At 36.9% G+C, this 22,827-nt stretch overlaps 1 protein-coding gene across 7 annotated transcripts in view; it reads left to right on the plus strand.

Annotated features, from left to right (window-relative positions):
* The window catches only part of PCLO (piccolo presynaptic cytomatrix protein), a 392,730-nt gene that overhangs the window by 45,174 nt on the left and 324,729 nt on the right, over window positions 1–22,827 (plus strand). The gene's annotated exons all lie outside the window — the stretch shown is intronic.

Here is a 22,827-nt window from a genome sequence, read left to right on the forward strand (position 1 = left end):
GATATGTTGGAAGAGCACCCAAGAAACTGTAACAATCACTTTATATGTAAATAAACAAACGACCTCTAGAAAGAGAAAAATATGTTTTCAGTCTATTTTGATGAGGAAAAGTTTAAGATCAGCTTTTGTAAGATTCTTTAAGTACCCGATGAACATAGTTTGATAGCATACAGCTCTCAGGGGTGAACAATTCTACTTACAAACTGAACACAGCTAGTTTTAGACAATCGGCAAAGGTGCAGGACTGAGCACAGCTAGGTATTGCAATGAAGTACCAAGAATTGGTGATAATACACTATTTTTCCATTGCATGACATGAGGAGCTACTACCAGAAATGCCATGGAAATGAAGAAAAAAAAACAACAATGCAGTCTGTGTAATAAATAGAGATTGTCTCAGTTTGGGTAAGACTGTACAGTTTGTGTTTAAACACTAAGTCAGACTAATTGAAAAAAGTGATTTCTTCTGCCTGTGAATGGTGTAATTGAAGATGAGCTCTCAGGTTCATTCAATTTCCTCTGACACATGGCTGAGCAAAGAGCAGAAAAGTGCCTTCACCTGTAGAGCAAAGACTGTTAGATTCATGAGCAAGGCACTCTCTCTTTTACTGTTCCAAAGATTCATATGCCACCAAATTTTGACTGATGACACTGGTGGGTTTTTTGTCATTAATATAGGCAAAGTCTTAATTTATTTCCATTCTCTTACCCACTGATCATCACGTAGTCAAAGAAAAATTTTTCTCATTGAAAATCTATTATGGTTACAATTTAGTCTAGCTTCAAAGTGATCTGGGAAATGGAGAAAACAGTGTTAACTCTGAAAAACAGAACTAGGTTTATGCAGCCAACCACTGACCATTTTCAGCGTCGTGTATAGTGCTTATCCTGGTACCATATTAACTAAAACATCTCAGAAAACAGAACTGATTTTTACTGAGTCAGCAAATAAAGAATGACTTGGAAAAAACCCATCTCTTAATATTTAGCTCTTCCAGAGGTTGCACCGAGTCTTGTCTTTGCCTTTTTTCCACAAAATAGGACAAGACTAGGCTGCAGAAGAAGGAATTTTGCAACTCTGGGTGTTAAGATCACATAAAATGAATCATTTATGGAGATGGTCTTTAGCTGGGTCACTAGATCTGAACCCTTCTGCCCCTTTTTAAAGTTCACATGTAGAGCTAGATGTAAGCTTTGTGGTTGGCACTACTTCTGTTCTTTTTTTATGGGATTGTGTAAACATTACAAAGGTCTCTTTCTCTAGACTTCTGTCTTCACAGTGTATGTTATGTTTTTCTAATGTGAAGGAAAAGGTATCTTTAGGTTTATTACTTTCTCTTTTAATTCAGTGAATGTTGAGATTACAGCTGGATGAAAGCATTCCTATGCTAATAGCTACATTTATTGCACTTTTATGCATTAGCAATGGTAAATAATCGCCCCAAGACAACATCTGTTCTCATTTGTCTAGTTTCATTTATGTTAATGCATAAACTGAGGTTTTGATAATCACTTACCTACTTTAAAACTTATTTCTGCATGTTATACTATTGTTTTTGGTTGCCAATTTATCTATCCGGCTAAGGAGCTTTAACTTCTCGATCAGCAACAAAACAAAGACAGTCTCTGAAGAAAGTTCTCTGAATAACTCTTCCTCTGCTCTGTCTGTGCTGTCTGTCACCGTGCTGTATTCCAGCACGGAATATATTCAGTCCGTTGTATCACATTTCTGGTAGCTACTGTTACGTACTGTCAGATCTAGGTTTCATGATAGCACTTCTCCAAGTTTTTTATGGATGTACTAATTTGCTACTTCTTTCAGTTATAGCCATTGGCACTTTACAGGAATACTATTTCATACACACACTTGCTTTCATTTGTGTACATGAATGGGGCTAAACTAAGTATCTCGGGGCTGGTCAGGTGTAGTAGCAGTTTCTTCCCTACTTGCTGCTCTGCCAATGTGTCTTAACGCTAGGAAAGTTAAGTGTGGGAGTGGATACTTTTTTCACCCTGCCGTTTCTTTCCTTTTCTGAGGAGACTCCCAAACTGTATCAACTGCATGTGCCTTTGATCATGTGCCTGGGCTCTAGGACTGGAGTTTGTATTCAGATTATCAAACAGCCTTTACAAAACATCTTCTCCGTTGTGATACTCCTGATGTGTGGTAGGATGGGGCAATGACAATTTATACCTAGTTTTACCAGTGCAGTTGTAAAAATGGTCTCTTTCATTGCAACTGAATTGCAATGAAATTACAATCTTTAAATTCAGCCATCTTGTTGGCCAATGCGGCGAGTGTGGCCTTCGTCCAAGAAAAACACTATGAAATTATATCCTTGACAGATGCTTCAGCATAGTCAGAGTGACTAATCTTCATTTTCACTTAGCCTTATGCCAATGCAGCTTCATTACTGATTAGATAATTGTGAATGTGAAGTGAGATTTACGTTCAGAGAGAACTGAACACCTCCAAATGCATTTTGTGTATTTTCCATGCAGCTGAAGTTCTGACAAGTGGACTGTTAGTGTAGATGTCATTGTACCCAGGGAAACAGTGTGATTCACAGGAATTTCATAGATGGCTGAGGGTCCTGTGGTTGTTTGGTTCCCTGCCTTTCCCCACCTTACTTTAATCATCTGAAACATACTGATCACAGTCTTACTTGTATGTAAATCAAGGATCTAGAAAAACATGAAGATGCCACTTCTCTCAGAAAAGTAACTGTTCCATGAATTATTCAACATAAGCTTTTATTTTGGGATGTTTAATTTTTGCTTTATTCTCACTTCAAACGTAGCAAGTATTAATAACACCTTAAAAATAGTTTCCTATACTTTCCCCCAGTTTCTTTAACTCTATTTTTGTCTCCTCTCAAACATTCTCACTTCTTTTCACCCTTGACTGGTCTTATTTTTAAATCTGATAACATCTCAATTCTTTATCTTCCTGAATTTTTCTGTGCTCTCTCTGTGAAATATCTCAGTACGAAATTGCATTCTTCTTCTGGGTACATGTAGGGGGGGCTGGTTATTGCTGCTGCTGCCAGACTTTATACAGCATTTTGTACACTTACAGCTAAAAAGTAGTATGGACTTAATTGCCTTTGCACTATGCTATTTATAGTTATTAATGTGTAGCAGATGGGTAAATTCTCCACCTGTTCTTACTGCTGTATCCAGCTGTTTCATTCATAATTATAATTCATCAGCATGGGAATAAGTCACAGACAAACTCAAAAGTGTAAAACCCATTTTGGTCTGAACTGAGGAAAAAGTAAAGCAAAACAAAAATGCCCTGAAGTTCCACATCAGTGCCTTTTCCACTTGCAGTATCTCATCATATGCTTTGTGATAGTGAAATCAAAACAGAGATTTGGTTTCTGTTCCCAGTGGTTTCTACTGTGACAGTAGGCAGATGAGCTAAGCCAGCATTGCTGAGAGCTGTCTGAGCAAAGTCAGTGCCTCTTCCTTCTATTTCACAGTTCCTGTGTCATTGTGACTTCTTGCAGCTCAGTAGAAGTGATGATGTGATACCTGGTCCTTCTCCATATCCCAGCTCTTATCTATTTACTCCTCCAACATTTTGCCCCAATCTTGAGGTTTTCTATGATATTGGAAGTCTTAAAGAAGTGGCTCTGGGGTGAATTCCCTTTGTATTATCCAAATGCATGGGTTTTATGTGTGGAAATAAAACTTTTATGAGCCTGCCTAGGCTCTGGGACAGTGCCCATTCTCCTGCCTGTTACCCTTCGTCTCCAACTCAGAACACAGTAAGTGCTGTCTGTGTCTTTTCTTACTTGGTACTAACAGCAGTATCTCACAATTGCTGGATTAAATACATTCTCCTAGAAATCATTCAGGGCAGAAAGACGAAGTATCTGAAGCATTGTGCATTGCTCCTGAAGATGCATGAAGATTGTAGGCTTGGACATCTAAAGCTTCAATTTATTTTTTTGCTGGAACTGTAGTTACTGGTATCCATACAATGCATCTAGATGTATTTTCCACAATTCTAGTCTGTTTTCCTGAACTGAGGTTATACATAATCTTTAATAGCGTTGTGTGATAAGTAATGCTCGCTTTACTATAGGCTTGAAGGATATAGGTGTAAAAGTTCTTTGCCTTAATAAATTATAGATAGCAACCTTGTATGAGTTGGAAGTGCACTTAACACTAATTTTTTATATTTATACTTGACAATTATAGATTTATTAATCCTGATTTTGTTTCTTATAGTTGTGCAATGTGGTTGTGTTAATTTTATAGTGTTTTACCTTGTGGCATTTTTGTTCCTTTTCCAAGATAACTGATTCACTGGAACTGTGGGGGTGGGGAAATTCTTCTTCCTTATGTACAATATAATGAAAATTTATTTTAATCTTGTGCAACTGATGATGATTTTATTTGATTCATGAAAGTATGCGCCAAGTAAACTTCAGTGTTATTTTACTGCATTTTTGTGTGTTTCTCTAAGGTCAGGTTATAAAGTCTTTCATCAGATTTGTCCTGTCATAGTAGAAAATAATCTGCCTTATTTTCCTTGAGGCAAAGCATTGCAGGAGAAGCTCCCTATCTGACGTAGTAATCCCCGATTAGAAAGAGGTATGTGTTATAGCAGCTGTCCAAAACTTAGGCATTGTCTGACTCACAGTGAGCCTCCCTTCACTGTGAACACAGTTATGAATTTGTCATGAAGCTGTCAATGGCATTTAAATAACTAATGCCACCTGGGATTGATTTTTGGGACTGACGTAGAAAAACATGCGTAGATGCAGATTGGCTAATGTGTGTTTATGTATACATGTGCATAAAGGAGGAGGATGATGTTCTTCCTAAAATATTGTTAATTTGTGTATATGTATGATGACTCAAAAACCATGTGGAAGGAACAGTGATGTGCTTAGTATTCTGTTGCGTACAGATTACAATGTGCAATGTTTTGATTAAAAAATGGGAAGACATTTGAGGCCAAATGGGCAGTACAATACAAATCTTCCATAAGTAAAATTATAAAATCCTATTGCTAGCCTATTTTGATGACACAGCGAAATGTTGTTTTGAACTTCAGTGTGTGTATATGACCATCTGTGTGTTTGTGAGAAGCTATCATCATCTTTGGTCATATCCAGCAAAGCAGCCTCGGTTCCTAGCAAATGCAGCGTAGTTTGAAGGATCTCTCAGTCTCATCCTTAACAGCCTGAGGGTAGAGCCTGTTAGTGCTGCCTGGCCCTTCAATATGCTGAGAACCTCCTTCATTTTGTTTAACGTCTTAACAATTCTTGGATGTAACTAGTGTTTAAGAAACCTACTGATCCCCTAGAAACACTCATCAGCAGTAGTAGGGATGATGTGCAGATAATCATGCAATATACAACTGGGACTGAAAAATAATTTGTGCTTTTCCTCTGTCTGTCCTCTTGCCATGTTTCTCACTATGTGTGTACACGTTTCTCCCTTTTGCTGCTACAATACTGCAGAACCAGAATGGGCACGAGTACAAAGTAAAGTGAAAACAGAAATCTAGCCTTTGGAGAGCTAATGGAAATTAGTAGCAACTTCCAGCAAGTCAAGCAGTTCCAGGCTCCTAAAGCAGTAGGCAGATGCTTTGTACCTTGGTGGTTCTAGGGCTGGAGGAACCAGGTTTACATCTCAAGCCTCCCCATGGTAGCAGGGAAACCTTTCATCAGCTTCGGCCAAAAGTATGATTCTACAAAAGTAGAGTCCGCACTTCTTGTTAGTAGTTATTTTTTCATACACCTGTTTTTTACTGTAATTGAAATAAAATTGGGATATCAAAAGCTCAGGATTGTTTTAATTGGTGGGAGACAACTGAAGAGTTGACCATTAATTCAAAATTATAATGTTTGTTTGCCTGAACTCTGTGAAGAATCAATGGGGTCATGTTGGTTTCTGGTGATTGGAGGGTGGGTTTTAGTAGAATTTCCCTCAACTCTGATGCACTGCTTGGGTTAAAGCCTTGTTAGGATTTGTGCTTTTGTCGTTTTCAAACCCATGACAATTTTCAGTTGTTAAGCACAGCTTGAGGGGTGCAGGCCTCTGCTTGTAGTGATTGAATGAAGGTATGAGACTTGTAATAACATTGGCTACTTTGGCAAGGTTCTTCTGCCTTGAATCACCAAGTATGAACTTGCAAGTCTACAGTTTTGTGCTTAGTCTGTCCTTCTACATGGGGTCTTTCTCCTACCAAGCGCTAAGCATCCTCAGCTTTCACTGGAAGAAGAATGGTGGCCCTTAACAGACATTTTTCAGTGTTATACTAGTTCATATAGATCAGTTAGTTGACTAAACACAGTAAATATCGAGAACAGAGTTGGAAACAATCAGTTTGACATAATAATCTGTGTGTGCAGAAGTGGCTGATTTGGGTTCCATACACCGAATTTATACTGTCCTCTCCCTTTGCTGCAGCTTACTCTTGCTGAGGTGTCTTTCCTACTTCTCTACTTTGTTTATGCACCTGGTGATGGATCACTTACTCTGTTTATTCCAGTTCAAGGGCTTTTCCTGTATTCTTTTTTATTTCATTCTCTTTGATTTCATTCAGGATAGTCTTATTCTGGATGTGGTTTTGGTCTAATGCATGCTTTCTTAGGACCAAAAAACTTGCTGTTCTAAACTATGATACGTTTTGAAAGTGAAGACTAGGAAGCCCTAGAGAAATATTATTAATGAAAAAGTTATTACTTTTTTATTTCTTAAAATTGACTTATTTATACTATTAACTTGTTTTACTGATGAGCATTCTGGGTTCAATTTAGTTGCCTCAGACGAATGTCCCTGGTGTGCGAGACAGTCACATGGGCTGGCAGATAGGGCACGTGCTCTCTGAAACAGCAGCTGGAGGCCAGGGAGGATATTGCAGGGCCTCTCAAATACCTCCACAGAGACATCTGTACTGAATAAGTGAATAAACCACCCGATTTTGGCTGATCTATAAAATCTCTAGATGTCCTGTATCAGTGTTGTTTGTTTGTTTTCCTCCAATTCTTGCTATATTTTTTAATAGTCTTTTCTGGTTCTTTGTTTTGGTGCAGGTTGAAAATGTTAGTACTATTATGTGTGCAGAGCATCAAAATTAATCTGGTTAGCTGTATCCTTAACTGATATCTCAGTTAACTAACTACTTCGAAGGTCTTTTCTATGATGTATGCGTTAACCATGTTTTATTTCCCGTCTGTGTTGGTCAGCACAGTGGTGTTGGCTGGCTTCTTGGAAAGCTGCTGGCTGAGGAGAGCAGCTCCATGGTGACTCAGGCACCCCAGGCCTACTCAGTGTGCAACCAAGTCTTTCCTGATAGACCAGGAGTGTAAAAGAGCTTGAGGTACGCTGAGATGGGAGAGTGCCAATGTAAATGATCGTGGATAGAAGCAATAAAGTGGGAGGGAATCTGGAATAAGAAGCAGCAGAAAGGAAAAAGGTGATGTGATTTCTGTGTGTACGGCAGGGATTAAAAAAAACCCAACAAACAAAACCCAACCCTGCTCATGACTAACCTCTCACCTTGGCTACTATCAGGTATTTCAGAATGGGGTCTAAGAAATTGTGGTGATTGTTGCAGAATTCCTTATGCACCAGGGACAGATGACTTTTCCTGATTGCACCTGTTAGTGAAGAGCTTGTGGCTGAGCTATCAGAGTTTGTATCTTCCTGTGCACATTTGTTTTCTAGTGAACAAGGCTGAAACACTGATTTTTTTTTTTGTCCATGTAAAAATCTTCTTTAAAGCTTGACAATATGTTCTGCTAGTGAATTATCTGGATTATCTTTTTGAAATTTACTGATGTATGTTTGTACCGGGGCTAGACTTTTTTCTGAATTTCATGAGATGGCCTTTTATTTTTGCTTTTTAAAGAAAGCGTAAATTAGAGAGCATTGCATTTTTTTTTTCTCCAGAATAAGCTGCAGGCAGCTTTGTAGTATGGGTACAACTGATTTTTGCTTCTCTAAGAAAGGGAGGCCAGAGGAAGGCAAGAGAAGGAGGGAAGAGTGAGAGCTGAGAGCTGTACCCCCGGTGAGCTGCCCCCAGTGCTGGAGCAGCAGGAGGGAGGAGGAGGAGGAGGAGAGGGGCACCAGCAGAAGCCGCGACTTTCCCAGGTTGTGGCACAAACCCGGCAGGCAGGAGGACCACAGCCATTTTGCTGCTCCTGGCAGCCTGTTGCCAAGGACAACTGTTTATTTTGCCTCTGGAGCCAGGTCTGTTTCGTTCATCATTTTGTATCAGCTGTGAATGCAGTGTTATTCAGCTCCTATTTAAGCAATCCCAGCCCATTCAAAGGCTCTGTGTGTAGGAGTCTTTACCACCACTGAAACATTTTTTTTATCACCTGTTTCTGGGCTATTTTTGAGTGTTAGTTCCCTGTGTTGAACCTAGAGAGCTGAGAGGAGTTTTCAGGTGATGGGCTTCGTTGGGTTTAACATGATAAACTATTATTTTCAGATTTATAGTAGCTTCAGTATCAACCTTTTGGTTTTGCTCGTTTTAGCTACACGCTGGTGGTGAGGGATCAATCATTCCGATGTCCTTATTAATTTTGAGGTTTATTTCCTGGGTGTTTTAAAATTAATTTGGAACCTGATATTGGTTATTTATTTTATTCTACACTGTCTTCAAGGATATTCTGGAACAGATTTAGAAATCTGTGGTTTGGTTATCTTCACTTGCACCTTGCAAGCACTGTCCTTTCTCTTATGACTAGTTTTGATATTTGGGCTGCCAATTTTTGGTGATGCAGTTTTCATTTGACATAAAGAGAACAGATGTGTCCTTGCATGTGCTCTGAACTTTGTTTTATTTTGCATTCTCCGTTCATTTTACCTTAAGTCCTTCTGCAATGCCTTGCAACCTTTCCTAGATGTGATTAGAAGGGAAATAAAGTGGTGTTTGATTGTGATATTTTGCAATCTCAAATCTCATTTGAATACCTATTTCGTATTTGCAAATGTGAACAAAGCAGTATCAGTGAGCACGAAGTGTACAGTTTTATATTCCTTACAAGCTACTGGATGTTGTTTTTCTTACAACTAGGTAATGAAATGGTGGATTACAAAAAAAAAAAAAAAAATTAAAAAAATTAGAAAACATTCCTCAGTGGATTATAGTAATCTTCAGGAGTTAAATTTTGACTTTATGTATTACTTCAGTGTAACATTTATGACTTGGCATTTAATAACGACAGAGACATTTATAAACCAGGTGAGATATTAAATGCTCAACTGTGGAGTGACTGATTATTGAGCAACATCATGTGCTATTGGCTTTAACAGCAGAGTACAGTGATTTATACTGCATAGGGATATTTTTATTGGTAAGGAAATAGCTAAGGTGTCATGCTGCTGTCTTTTGCTGTTCTTGATTTCTCTCAATCTGAACCATACAACTGGAGCTAGAAGTTCTTCTGTTAAATAAATAAAAATAGGTGTTACAGTTTTTCATTTGAAGCATTTATCAAGTAAATCGTTAGCAGTGCTTGCATAATAGATCAGGAGAGTGAGATGATCTACACTAAGCTAGGATTGTAGCTGGCAGACTGAAATTTTATATGCTTGGGAATACAGCAGTTCTCAAGGTACAGAAATGATGAATATTTAATGACTTGAAAACCCAGTAACACATTATATTCCAGTATTATTACAATATTATTTTCTGTCCAAGCTATTTTATGCCATGCCTTGTTCTTCTATCCATAAACATACTTTTGTCATTTTTCCTTATGCTTAATCTTTTTACACAGTTTGCTCTGAGAAATAAGATAAACACTTGACAGCATTTGTATTTGCTGAGATACTTAGTATAAGATTAGGGTTAGGCAATAAGTACTATTCCTTCAAAGAGAAGTAAAACATCTCAAAATGTTAAAGAGCTGACATTTTTTCATAAACTTGTGGCAAATGAGATCGTGAATCTATTAGATGTTGTCACCTTTTGGTACTGTTCAGCAGATCCAGTGTAAGTCTAATAATTTATCTAAAGACATGCATGATATGGGTCACTCCAGTCCTACAGAGGATGAGGAAAGCTGTGTCATGTATTTTGTAGTTGTTGCAGAGTTGTTTGGGATTATGCAGTTGTGCGTAATTCCAGTAATGTTGCTATTAGAATTAAAATAAGTTGTCATTTCCTACTAAATATCTATACATTGTTGTACAAGTTAATGTCAAAAAATATACTGACTGTGTTTCTTCCTTAACTGAAATGGCAGTAATGGTAGTAGAAGTCGAGTTGGACAAATAGTTGTGTGCTTTCTACTCAATTTTCAAACTGTGCCTGATAGGCTACTGGTGTAGTTTTATAGGCTTCCCCAAAATCATGCATTGCTTGTTGAATAAATTTCTATCAGTAGCTGAGAATTTGAAAAAAGAGAATGTTTTAACCAGTGAGTTTTGTCATTCAAGAAAAAAGAAAAAAAATCTGTCTCTAAGTTACTAGCAGGAACCTTGCTGTATGAATGCAGTAGATTGATGTTCGTCCGCTGGTAGCTAAAGCCTCTAGCCGGGAGACAGAGACCCTACTAGACAGAGCAAGGTGAAGGGAGATACATCTTTCCTATAGACCGTACAAACTTCTGCATAAATAAAGCATTCAAGAACATGCAGGAATGAAATCTGGTGTGTTTTAGCTGGCTGGTACTAGGCATCCTAGTGCTTTACTAATTCTCTCTCTGAACACAAGATCAGAAAAGGAAAGGTGATGAAATATGGTGTCACTAGTTTTACTAGAAACCACTTGGGCAAGTGTGCAACAATTCATTAAAAGAGCTAGGGAGACTAAGGTTTCCTACTATTTGATCAATTTTGTAAATTACCAAACATTTGGTAGAACTCTGTCCCACCACTAAAACGTGTGCATCAGCCTATCCTTTTTGATGAGGATCCATAGTTTTTTGCTATTGCTTTTGATGAATCTCAAAAAAAACCAAAACAAAAAAAACCCCACAAAAACCTGGGAGATTAAGTGGAAGAGTAAGGTAGAAATTGGGAATGGTGTTACAAATGTTTGTTTTCTGTAATTAAAAGGAATACAATTTGGAAACAAAGAAAGCAAAACTGATTGTAGGTCTGGATATTTCTGTAGGCACCTACCTAGTGCAATGAAGAGAACAGTTTCCGTCCTGGAAACTAGCTGTATGAATAATTTCCCTGGGTGTGATAAGAGCTACCTTGATTGCAGAATGACTTTCTAGATTTCACTTGTTAATAGATTGGTTTTAAGTAAACGAGTAGTTTGATAACTAAATCAGCTTTGATTGAATGATAAAAAGAAACTTGAAATCACCTCAGGCAAATATCAAAAGCCCAGATTGCTATCATTAGCATAAAATTGTTATATATAGGTAAAATTCAATGAAATGAGCAGCTTGTTTAAAAAGACAGGAAGGTCTAGAAAGGATGGTTGTTACAGCGATTGCTGCATGTTTTGCCTGTGTCAAGTAAAGAATTAGCTGAACTTCAGCACGACATCAAAAGCTGTTAGAGTTGTAGTTACGTAGTCTCTGGCTTTCTCTCTTTCCTTACCACTCCAGGGATACTGGTTCTGGTTCTACAAAACTGAATGAGGTGTACTGCTTGTTCTGTCATGAGGACAGTAACTGTGCCAAGGCTGTGAGTTTGGCTCTTTAAGAATGAGTTTCTAGGAAGGGGAAAATATCTAGTCAAAAACTGATCAGTATCTTTTCCTGCTATTCAATGTATGAAGTATTAATGAGGTTATTTAATTCTGTATCTGACAATGAGTGTGATAACACTGAGAACAGATTAGGACCTTAATCTAAGAGAAGATTCCTCAGCAAATTTAAAAAGGAAGATCAAATCAGTATCTTCATCCCAGTTATGTATGAACACAGTTTAGGGAGAGTGTCACTCCACCCAGAAAGAACTATAGGAATACTTACCAACCAATAGAAGAACTACGTTGCGTGGCATCCAGTAGGTATCTTTAGATAGATTTCTGAAAATATTAGTTAATTTTATTCTTAATGGACGGCAGGCATAGTTATTCATTTTGACCTCTGTAATTCAGAGGACAATTTGTTTTAAAGGCGAGAAAAAAATTTTCTGAAATGGAAATTTTTGAAGTTGAAATTACTTGAGAAAGAAATACGTGTTAATCATAACAATATACAGGATACTGAATATAGACTAATGTTGTAATCTGGTAAAACCTATTTTTAGCTTTTATTTATTTAATACTAGTTTTTCTTCAGTGTGTAGATGCTGAGTTGAGGGAGGCAACCTTTTTCCTTGGTGGCAGAGTCATTAACTCTTTGACCAATAATCTCTTTGTATATAGAATATGACAAAATCGAGAAAAAAATAAGTTTATCAAGTGAAATTACTTATAATACTTGTAATAGAATGAGTTAGTATTGATACACTATGTTAGTGGAAGTATACTTCAATAGGTGTTTGTGCTTACGGAGGAAGATAAGCAATAGGTATGTATATAGGAGCAGAGGAAAAGTAAGATGGAAAAAAACTATGAGATTTTGTGTATTAAGAATAATGAATTGCTAAATAATTTTAGTCAAACTGTCATGTTAAACAAGATAACAACTAGATTAGAGAAGTTTCATCTTTTGTCACATAATGTAATGAAACTTCAATACAAATCTGATATAAATGGCTGATAAGCACTTCTTTAGTATAAATTAGCATATTCAACCCCCCCTTTTAACAGCAAATAAACACAGAAGCAGGCATTCCATAGTAAAATAGTCGTCTTAAAGTTCAGATATAATGGTAAGGCGTCAGATTGCTTAGTGGTGTAGAATGATTTCAGGTTTTACCGTAATCCAGTTATGCAAAAGATTATTGTAAAGAATGCCCAATGATTGTTACTGAGAGTGCTTTAATGAAGACTTCTCTTAATCTATGCATCAAGATGAGTACTTCTCCCATCAAAAGTGTTATATCAACACTTTATGGCAGGTCTTCTCCTGTCTTGCTTCAAAGTTACTCCATGGTGGCTTTAGATTCTCTGAATAGTCTGACCTGTTCTTTGGGGAGGAAGGTTTATAAGCGGCATTGTGATGAAAATGCTAAAAAATACTTCCGTATTTTTTTTTTCTCCTCAATTAAATATTCTTTCCAGAACAAACCATTCTTTTTCCTTGTGTTTCAAAAGCTACTTTTCACCAGATGGATTTGTCTTAAAATGAATTTCAATGCAAGTATAAGCTGTGTATTCCTAACCTATATTCATCCTGACTACTGAAACACTGATTTACTGATTGGAGTTACTCATATAAAGGGAAGAAATCACTTGAGAATTTGGGACATGAAAGTATCTTGAGCAAGTTAAGTTCTCCACTCTCACCCAGAGAGTGTTGCCATTTTTGGAAGACAATTAACATGGTAAGTGCAGTGTGACTTTGGATGTTCTGGTTTTTAATCCCCCATAGCATTTATAATAGCACGTTGTAGCCTTTATAGTAGCACATAAATACACATAAAATTATGATACAGACTGTGAGTTTGAAGTTTTTGTTAGTACATTGTTGGGAAAAAAAAAAGTGGTTTTGGTTGTCAGTATGGTTGATAAAATATCTAGTGAACTGGTAGGTAGTTACATAAAGAGTGGTAAAACCTCTTAGGGTGAATGTAACAGTATATCTAATGTGACATGTAGAAGAAGCAGCTCTGTTTTAACAAAAAAATGATGCTTCAGAGTTCAATTTAAAGTTTTTTTTTTCTTGATTTAGATTTATTGTAAGTGAAAGATTATCTCAAGCAGTCACTTTCTCTCCTTGGTCTTGATGAATGAGAAGAGGCATTGGATAAAGCAAAGCTTTTGATTTAGTGGTACTCTTGACTTTCAAAACTCAGAAGCCACGATTAATTTTTAGGATAGCTTGTTATCTGAAAAACAGTCTTCTTTCAAAGGAGGATATTCAGGACTTAATCCCATTCCAGACAAAGGCATAATGTAGAGACCAATACCATGCCATAATATCACACCTGTCACTGTTAATGGATAGCTACACTCTGCTCTGCTACCCTTTCAGTAAATCCATGCTTGAGTTTAGCTGTTGCACAATCATGGCAAGATTCTGCCACCACCTGACCCAGTACATAGCCAGTTGTGCCTATGGAATAGAAACCTGACATCTTAGCGAATCAGGATGGTAGCATTTTTCAGTCGCTTCATGGTAGCTTAAATTAATTGCAGGATAGAATCTGAGACATATATATTACACAAATCAGTATTTTATATGTATGTTTTTTTTTCATTATTACTTCATGATGATGTCCTACTATCTAAAGATGAAAGAACTGTCATTATTCATGAAATTGGCATCCAGTGGACAACTAATAATTGTTTCCCTCCTTCCTCAATAGTATCTACCAACCTCCTAGATAGGAAATTTATTTCATTTCATGGACTGTGTGGCTGTTGGGAGTTGTTGCTCTCTTGCTCCCCAGGAGCTCCCCTGTTGTAGTGATAGCTTGCATTGTATGTTCATGAAGAACTAGTTTATAGCTGCAAATGCAGTCTGGATACTGCAATACTGAAATCAGCTATCAGAAGTTTTGTCACAGATTCTGTGATGAGTTGAATTGTTGCTATTTTCATGTAGCCGCTTTACCAACACCAACCAGTAACAGGGAGTTACTGATCCTAATTGTCACATTTGACTTCTGGTCCATAATCAGAAAAGAGCTTGAAGTGGCAAAACCTGCATGTCAATTGGAAAAGTGAAGTGAGAAAATCAAATAACTTCAGGGTGTATCAACTTGTTCTGAGGTTTTATGTTAACTTGCACAAGTTGTAGCTCTTTTCCATTACCTATGGATGCACTGAAGATTTAGAGTTGCTTAAGAGTAGTTACACCCACTTAGAAATCGTTTCTGCTTTTGCATTGGTACCACAGTTCCAACCCATTATTGAATGTGCTTAATAATAATTTACCAAGCATTACAGCAAATGAAGAACTCCTACTGAACGCGAACAAATGGCTGAGTTAGAAAACGGACTGGCTTTTTCCTTAAACAAACAAAAAGACCACAACCTAATTGACAGAGCAGAGTTTGGATCCTAGCTAAATGACGATCAGCACAAGTGTCTTGCCAAATGAAGAGATACTTCAGGAAAATGTGTGCTTCAGTGTTTGGTCCCTTACAGTAGGCTGTTTATTTTTTTTGTGTTGCCTAAAGGCACAGAGTAAGGAAATCTACAATTGGCAGGAAATCATGGCCAGTTTTTTCGGTTTGGTGTTTTTTTTTTTTTTTGGTCTTCTCTCTTCCTGGTATAGTAATGATGCTGGCCTCCCCTTTACAACATGTGCTCAGGTTTGGAGCACACCAAAGAGTCTGGCTTACACCTTTCTTCATCTTGGGGGATTTAAAATCCTCTATCTCCAGAGACTATGTGAACAATCAGATTATTCTGGAGTTCAATGGTTGCTGAGTGTTCAGGAATATGAATTTGGATTTGGGCACTGTAATTTGGGATAGATAGAATTTAAACACTTAGGTGGACTTCTCTGTCTAGCTCAGGTGCCTAGTAAAGATACAGTGTGACTGGCTTACTAGTTTTGTGATTTGAAAATGAGTATTTCTTCCAAGAATATTGCTGCAGGTTTAACGGAGCAAGTGGAAATTACTGGTTCTTTGGATCCCCTAATTATCTGTTGTCAGTGTTGAATTAATTTACAATATATTCTTTACATTATCATTGTAAGTATTCTATAGGTTAGGATGTGTGTGATAGCACAATGTGCACAACAACTGATATTAAGGATGAACAGGTTGTTATATGTCAGATATGTATTATCTGTGTTGTTACATGTGTTTACGCATGTAAGTTCTAAGTGCTTCCCCTGTGTCACTGGTATTACTCTGATGTTACGATCAGTATGAGAGGACAAAGAAGGGTTGTTACACCACTTACTATATCACACCTTGCCGCAGCAGCATTTAAGGAAAAGAATCACTCTTCATAGCCTGGAGGTGTGGTCTTGGGCAGGTCATTTAAAATTTAAATATGAATTTGGCATGTATGGTAGGAAAATGACACAAGCCCATGCACCCCTTCTCAGTTGAGGGCCCTGTACACAAGTGGAGCCATGTCGTGATTTGACTCTGACTCCTGAAATTATTTTTCTATACAATGGGCAAACTCTAGGTGATATAACCCTCTACAGTCACTCGGCTTTGTGGTTAGAGAATTTCTGCAAGTGTGGGTTTGAATCTGCTTGTGTAGAGAACGGAATTGAATTTGGGTCACCCATATCAAGTGTACAAGTGTTTTAACCAGCAAGTTATTACATAAAATTGGAGACTACAGATTTTTTTTTATCCTCTTGTGGTCTTATGTAAGAAAGCCCAAGATGCCGCTGCAATTTGCATTGTTTTCTCCAAGTGCTCTGAGAGGCATACTGGCTCAAGCCCTTCATGGGTTTAGATGGAGGATTGACTACTTTCTGGTTCCTTACTTGGCTTAAATATAAATTAGCTGTGCAGACTTATATGTCAGTACTATTATAACCAAGACTCTTGGTGCCTAAGTATTACTCCTTAAAATGGGGGATTATGGCACGTCCTTCAAGGGTAATGTTTGGAACATATGTTACAGACTTTGACATATTTAGATAGTTTGATAAGAAGTCCCTGCTTTCCAGGCTAGGAGTTTCTATGCCGAATGCGTAAGTTTAGATAACTGTGATATGATAGCTGTGCAGGTAAGCGTTACTGTTATTTTACTTTTGGGAAATAAGAAGTTGGGGCACGAGAGATTTAAAATTAGGGTACAAGCTACTATGTAAGCAGCTGTATGTAGAAAAACTGTCTTAAGCTGAATTAGTGCTTTTGACCTAATTCTTGGTAGTAGTTAAATTTAATCTATATTTAATTGATTTTAGGTAAAGAATATCAGAACTAAAGCAGCTTCCTTTCTATCAATGTGAATGTCTTATGTCCTCAGCTGGCATCACTCCATAATTTTCTTGGAGCTGAACTCGTTATATCAGATGAGGATCTCTTTTTCCCTTGGTGGTTAAAACCTGTGATCATCCAAGATGAAGTTTCCCTGCTGTGTTCTCATTGCTCGTCTGCCTGTGCCCAAAATGCTTGTGCATTTAAAAAACAGTTAGGAAAACATTGTAGTGAGGTTCTCTTCTTGTCTGAGGAAAAACCATGAAGCCAAAGAAGTTAAATGCAATGACTTAGTACTCCTCCTGTGTGTGCGTGTGTGTATATGCATATATATACACACATACACAGACATGCAATGTATATGTTACATGTAATGTATAAATTATACATGTAATGTATGTGTATTTGTGTATATATTACATGTAATATATACATTACATAATATGTAGTAATGTATACATAGGTATACATTCATCGTGTGTTTCATGTACTAGTGAAAAAGAAGTAAAGAATAAACAAACAAACAATCTGCATGGAGGCAACAAACCTGTTTTCCAAAATACACTGTTATTTATCCCTTTGGGAGACTGAAGGAAAAGAAAAGCTCAGATGTTAAATCATAGAAGAGAGCAGAATCAGCAACATTCTTAATAAAACTGGTAGGAAGTAATCTTGAAAACAGCTGCTTTATGGTTAATTCTCAGAAACAGAGATTAAAAGTAAAATGTAAGAATCTGGAAAATTAATTGGTTTTAAATTAATATCGAACACTTTTTTGAAACCAGTGTGACTACTTTTTAAGTACATTTTTCTAACTTCCTGGAAAAGTTACATATATGTATAAAAATTCTCATTTCACTATAGTGAAAGAAAAGACACTGACCACCATATAAAAATCAGCTTATTACTCTGCTGAATCTTTTTTTTTTTTAAATTCTTCAAATTGAGAAAAAAATATATATGTAAAGCTGTATGTCTGTATTCAACGACATAATATATATTTAGGTCTATATATGAAAGAGGGAGGGTAAAAGATAGTGCCACTAATCTTAGATAGTAATTTACTTTCTCTCCAATTATTTTTGCAATAGAAGCGTGTGAACATAACTTGCAAGTGGTATTAAAATAAACTTGAATATTTGCACTATTGATTGTGTTTAGTCTTAAAAGAAGGTGTTCTAGTGAAAGATGCAAGCACATGATATACACTATTTAGTATACATAAAATACACGATTTAGAAAACCAGCATTTGCAACTAAGAGTTTTAATGAGGTTTTTTTGTGGCAGAACTGATTGCTTACATATTGCTTTGTAGAAATAGCAAAAAATCAGCATTTTTACAGGTAATGAGAATAATATGTGTTCTATTATGTCAAATACGTCTGCTTGGTTTTATTATTAGGACTGGTTGTATTTTAACAGTCTCAATGGTAAACTACAGGAGAAGGTAAATATCAAGGTAAGTAACATTCACAAAAGATTGTAAATTGAAAGCCATTGCCACACCACAGAGGTCAGAGAAGCGTTCAAACAAATTAAATGTGTATATATGCACCCATATGTGTATATATGCAAATAATGTACAAATGTGTTTGTACTCTATATGTGTATGTTTGGCAAAATACTTCAGAAAAAAAAAATCGGTTATGATGTATGAGGAAAAACGCACACACACGCAGACACAAAATCAGGTTTTGCCTGCTCCCGTGTAGTCCGAGGGATTGGTTTTTTTCATGGTTTTATTTGAATCCTGAACTTGTTCAACATTGTTACGGCAGTAGGAAACACTACTGGCTTTCCTCTGACAAGCTACTTAGCGCAGCAGTAAATCAGTCAAATAAAAAAGGTTTGGAAAGCACCCAGCATATAGAAGGTCAGACAGTATAACAGGCATTTATGTTTTTAGTATTATTTCTGTCAACAGCAGGTTAGTATACTGGAAATGTCTTCTCCTTATCCATGTTTCAGAGTCGTCAAAGTAATCTGTTTCCTATCCAGTGGAGTTCCTGAGGAGAGCATGTCATAGCCCTTTCGAATGCCTGTGCTGTGCTTGGATGAGCAGAGGCAGCTGCTGGAAGTGATTAGGATAGATTGACATGTGAAATCACGTGGGAAGGGATTCATCTCGCTAAAGAAGAGGAATCAATGCTCTGTTCTATAGGGGAAGAGGAGTTTAAGTACAAAAGTGAGCAGATTTTCAAAGGGACACATGGGAATTGAGCTACGTGATTGCACTGATGCCATTTAGTATTGCAAATCACATTCTACCCTCGGTAGATTATATTTAAAAACAGCCTGATAATCACAGATAATTTCATAAGAGCATAGGAACTGCCAGGCAGGAATGAAGCAGTTGTTCCTTTATCTTAGTTCTCCCTCTTAGCTCTCCCAAAATACACAGTGATATCAGACAAAAAATAGAACATTAATAAGTACATAGCTGTAAATGTTACATTTATAATGTGAAAACAGTGACATTTCCCAGACATGCAAGGTTTGATGATTTCCTTTTAAATGTGCACGTTATTAGGGATAAGTCAACTGGAAATCTTTCCCTCTTGAAAGGGAAAGAGCTTTTGTCTTAACATAAGCAATATCCTTTTAAAAAAAACAAACTTGTACTGTATCTTCATTTTCTCTCCAACTGAATGGATGTATTTTGCGTTTTGCACTTGCATTGTGTAAGCCTGTCTATGTCTTTTCAGTACTAGTCTGACACATATAACACACAGGTCTGCTGAGGTACCTTGCCCAGTATGTTATTTCTGCTCTTAATCTTAGTATCAGTGTGATATTGTAATCGTTAGTAGATTCTTGGTGCAACAGCAAATTGCTAGTCTAAGAATTTACTGTTTTACAGACATACATTCCTGCATCATTTGGGAACTAGGCAGATCTTTTCTTCTGTCATAAACTAGGTGATTTTTTTTTTTTTTAATCCTGAAAAACTAGGTGAGAAACTTAAGTAATTACTGAATTGTGAGAATATTCACACATGCTTTAATCATCTTCCTAGAGAATTGTGTATTTTTGTATTGAATTGGGGCTTCATAATCATGAAAACCATGGATTGGATTCAGAGACTTTCCAGTTTGTCACCCATCTGAGGTGAATTTTTCTTGTTTTAAAATTAAGTAATGTTCTGGCAATGATGCCTTCATAGGAGATGGGCAATGTTGTTGATGCCCTAAAGTATCGTGCTTGTCTGCCATCTAGAACTGTTGACGAGTTGCCTTTTGAATGTCATTTCTCTGCATGATATTCTGGCAGTCACTTCCACCTGCGGGTGTCCTTCCTTTTGGTTGTTCAGCTCAAGCAAAACCGGTGTTTAAAATTGTGTACAATGGCTATTCTGGAAAGAAACAGACCCTTTCTTGTTCCGTAACAGCAGTGAGAAAATGCCATCCAATGTAACAGCTATGAATAACAGGTTAATATAGGATATTGTAAACTAGATAATGTTAGAGACAAGGATATTCACTCCTCTAGCCACAGGTTCCTTGAATTAAACTTTGATCTGGTTGTCCTACTTGTACTGTCCTATTAGAACTAAAATATGTGCATTTCAGACCAGAGGAGGAACCGCTACGTTTCCCTTATTTAGCTTCATGCATACTCAAAGAGCTGTACATGGTCATTTCTCCAGCTGGTAGAATTACTTCTTAAAATTGTAGTTTATTGTTATGAAGCTTGACAATTTATTAAACAGACCAAAATTAAGTATTGTAAATGAAATAGTAAAAGCTGCAACATAAGCCTATAATATGTTAAAAGCCTATAATATGTTAAAAGAGGAACCTTTACCCTGAGGACAGCAGCCATTCAGTAACTAGCTTCATACCACGTGAAATTCTGGTCTCTCTGACTGGCTGAAGCTCAGATTAATCTCTTCTGTCTCTACCTATGAAAAAGTTAAGCATCTTGCCTAAATTATTCCTTAGGGCTCTCTCTGTGTATTTAATGGAGATAGTCATTTTTGCAGGAAGTCAGTCCATCTGCTTAGAATGTCAGTATTTGTGCATTGGACGTGAATTTCCCTGTTGACTACAGCAATAACCATGATAACTGGTGTGTTACTAAGCAAGAAGTGCTCGTATGTTTAGAGGTAGGAAGGTATCCTGTGCTCGGAACAGCTGTTCCAGCCAAGAATGTAGCCAAAAACAGAGCAGAGCCTTTTGATGAGCATTTTGAGCACATTGTCTCTCAGTCACCGAATGATCCTCTAGTAAAAAAATAAATAAAAAGGAATTAAAAATGAAATAGTAACGGAAAAACCTGAGTGGTGAAGAACATAGTACTTAAGTAGTTGCCTATTTCTTGATGAGAATAAGAATTTTTCTATCAACTGTTATGAACAGGATGACAGAAGCTGTCTGTCAGAATAGTGCCTATCTTCGCTGAGACAAACTAAAAGACTGTAAGAGTTTCCTAGCAGTCAGCTGGAAAAGTGCCAACACCCACTTCATTGCTGTTGAGCATGTCTTATGCCACGAACAGTGACCAGGTGACCTTGCTAGAAATCCCATTCACATGTTTCCAGGTTTTTTCCTAAATTTTGAGAATTATTTTAAACAAGTATTTTAAATATCTAATTTTATATATGCATATACACACACATATATACGTACATATATATAATGGGCAGAAAAGTTAAGTAACTCACAGAAAATGGTGGAGGTTTGAAAATAATTTTCATGTGTCCAGAGATATTCTTCATTTTAAAGCTAGGAAACTTGTTTTTTACCCATCTATCATATGCGTGCTTTATGTGTGTGTGGGTGTGCAAATTCTGTGTAGTAGTTTACATAGCTCTCAAGGCATTAATAATTCATTCCCTGAAGAATTAGATAAGGCAATGTCAGGCTGGTTTGTTTATGGTTTCAGAGTAGGCCATAATAATCCATTCTGTATAAAGTATTCCTTTTTGATTTTCAGCCTGCATGCAGGGGGATTGTATGAACACAGCGGTGATGGTATTGAGTCAGGCCAAGGTACACGGAGCAGAGTTCTATCTCCATCAGTGACATGCCAAAGGAAGAGTAAGAACAGGGAAAACATTTATTATACTTTCCCCTGATACTCTCCTAGCATCCACTTCTGTAGGCAGAGGTCATTTATTCATATGTACTTAGGCTCTGCCAGCCTCCTTTGTGTCCAGTTTAAAGTTCTCTTTCTCAAACTCCCTTGAGGCTTTTCTGGCCTTTGCGTTTGTACCTGCTTTCTGCCAGTGTTTCCAGTCTTCACGGTCTGTTTCTTCTCTTCAACTATTCCATTGATTTTTACCATGTGGCTTCCTTTGTTTTGTATTTGTTTTCAGTCCCTTCAGGTAAACCCTTCATTTTCTATAGTCAGAGCTTTCCTAAAATCAAACCTTTTTCCTGATGATTTTTTTTCCATTTGAAGGAGAACTATCAGCCAGAAATAACTGTTTTGAAATGCTTTTTTTTCCTCTGAAACTGGTCTTGTCAGCAGGATTATTGTCTATTTTTTAAATTACAAAAAAAAAAAAAAAAAGTGCCTTGAAAGAATATTGCAAGCTGCAAAGTCAAGTGCTTAAAAATTGTGTAGGCAGGACTTTAGGTGACAAATGTGACCTTCATTTGCACCTTCCTTCCTTCCTCCCTCCCTCCCTCCCTTCCTTCCTTTTTTAATTACATAACAACTTTCAGGGTTGTTTTTCCCCCACAGGACTAGCTAGAATATTTTTTCTTTTTCATTTTGACTATTTGACGCTGTTCATAATTTACTGTATATTGCAAAAATCAGCAAGTGAATACAAAGTTATTCATTTTTTTCTCATAATATGACATAAAGATTAAAGCAAAACCATCGGCTAGGTTAATTAGAGAAACATCAGACCTGATTGTTCAGTGTATTTAGTATATGATAGTGCTTTAGAGCCCCCAAAATGATAAAGGGATGTAGGTCACATT

This window comes from Aptenodytes patagonicus, chromosome 1 (assembly GCF_965638725.1).
Source record: "Aptenodytes patagonicus chromosome 1, bAptPat1.pri.cur, whole genome shotgun sequence".
In the NCBI taxonomy this organism is placed as follows: Eukaryota; Metazoa; Chordata; class Aves; order Sphenisciformes; family Spheniscidae; genus Aptenodytes; species Aptenodytes patagonicus.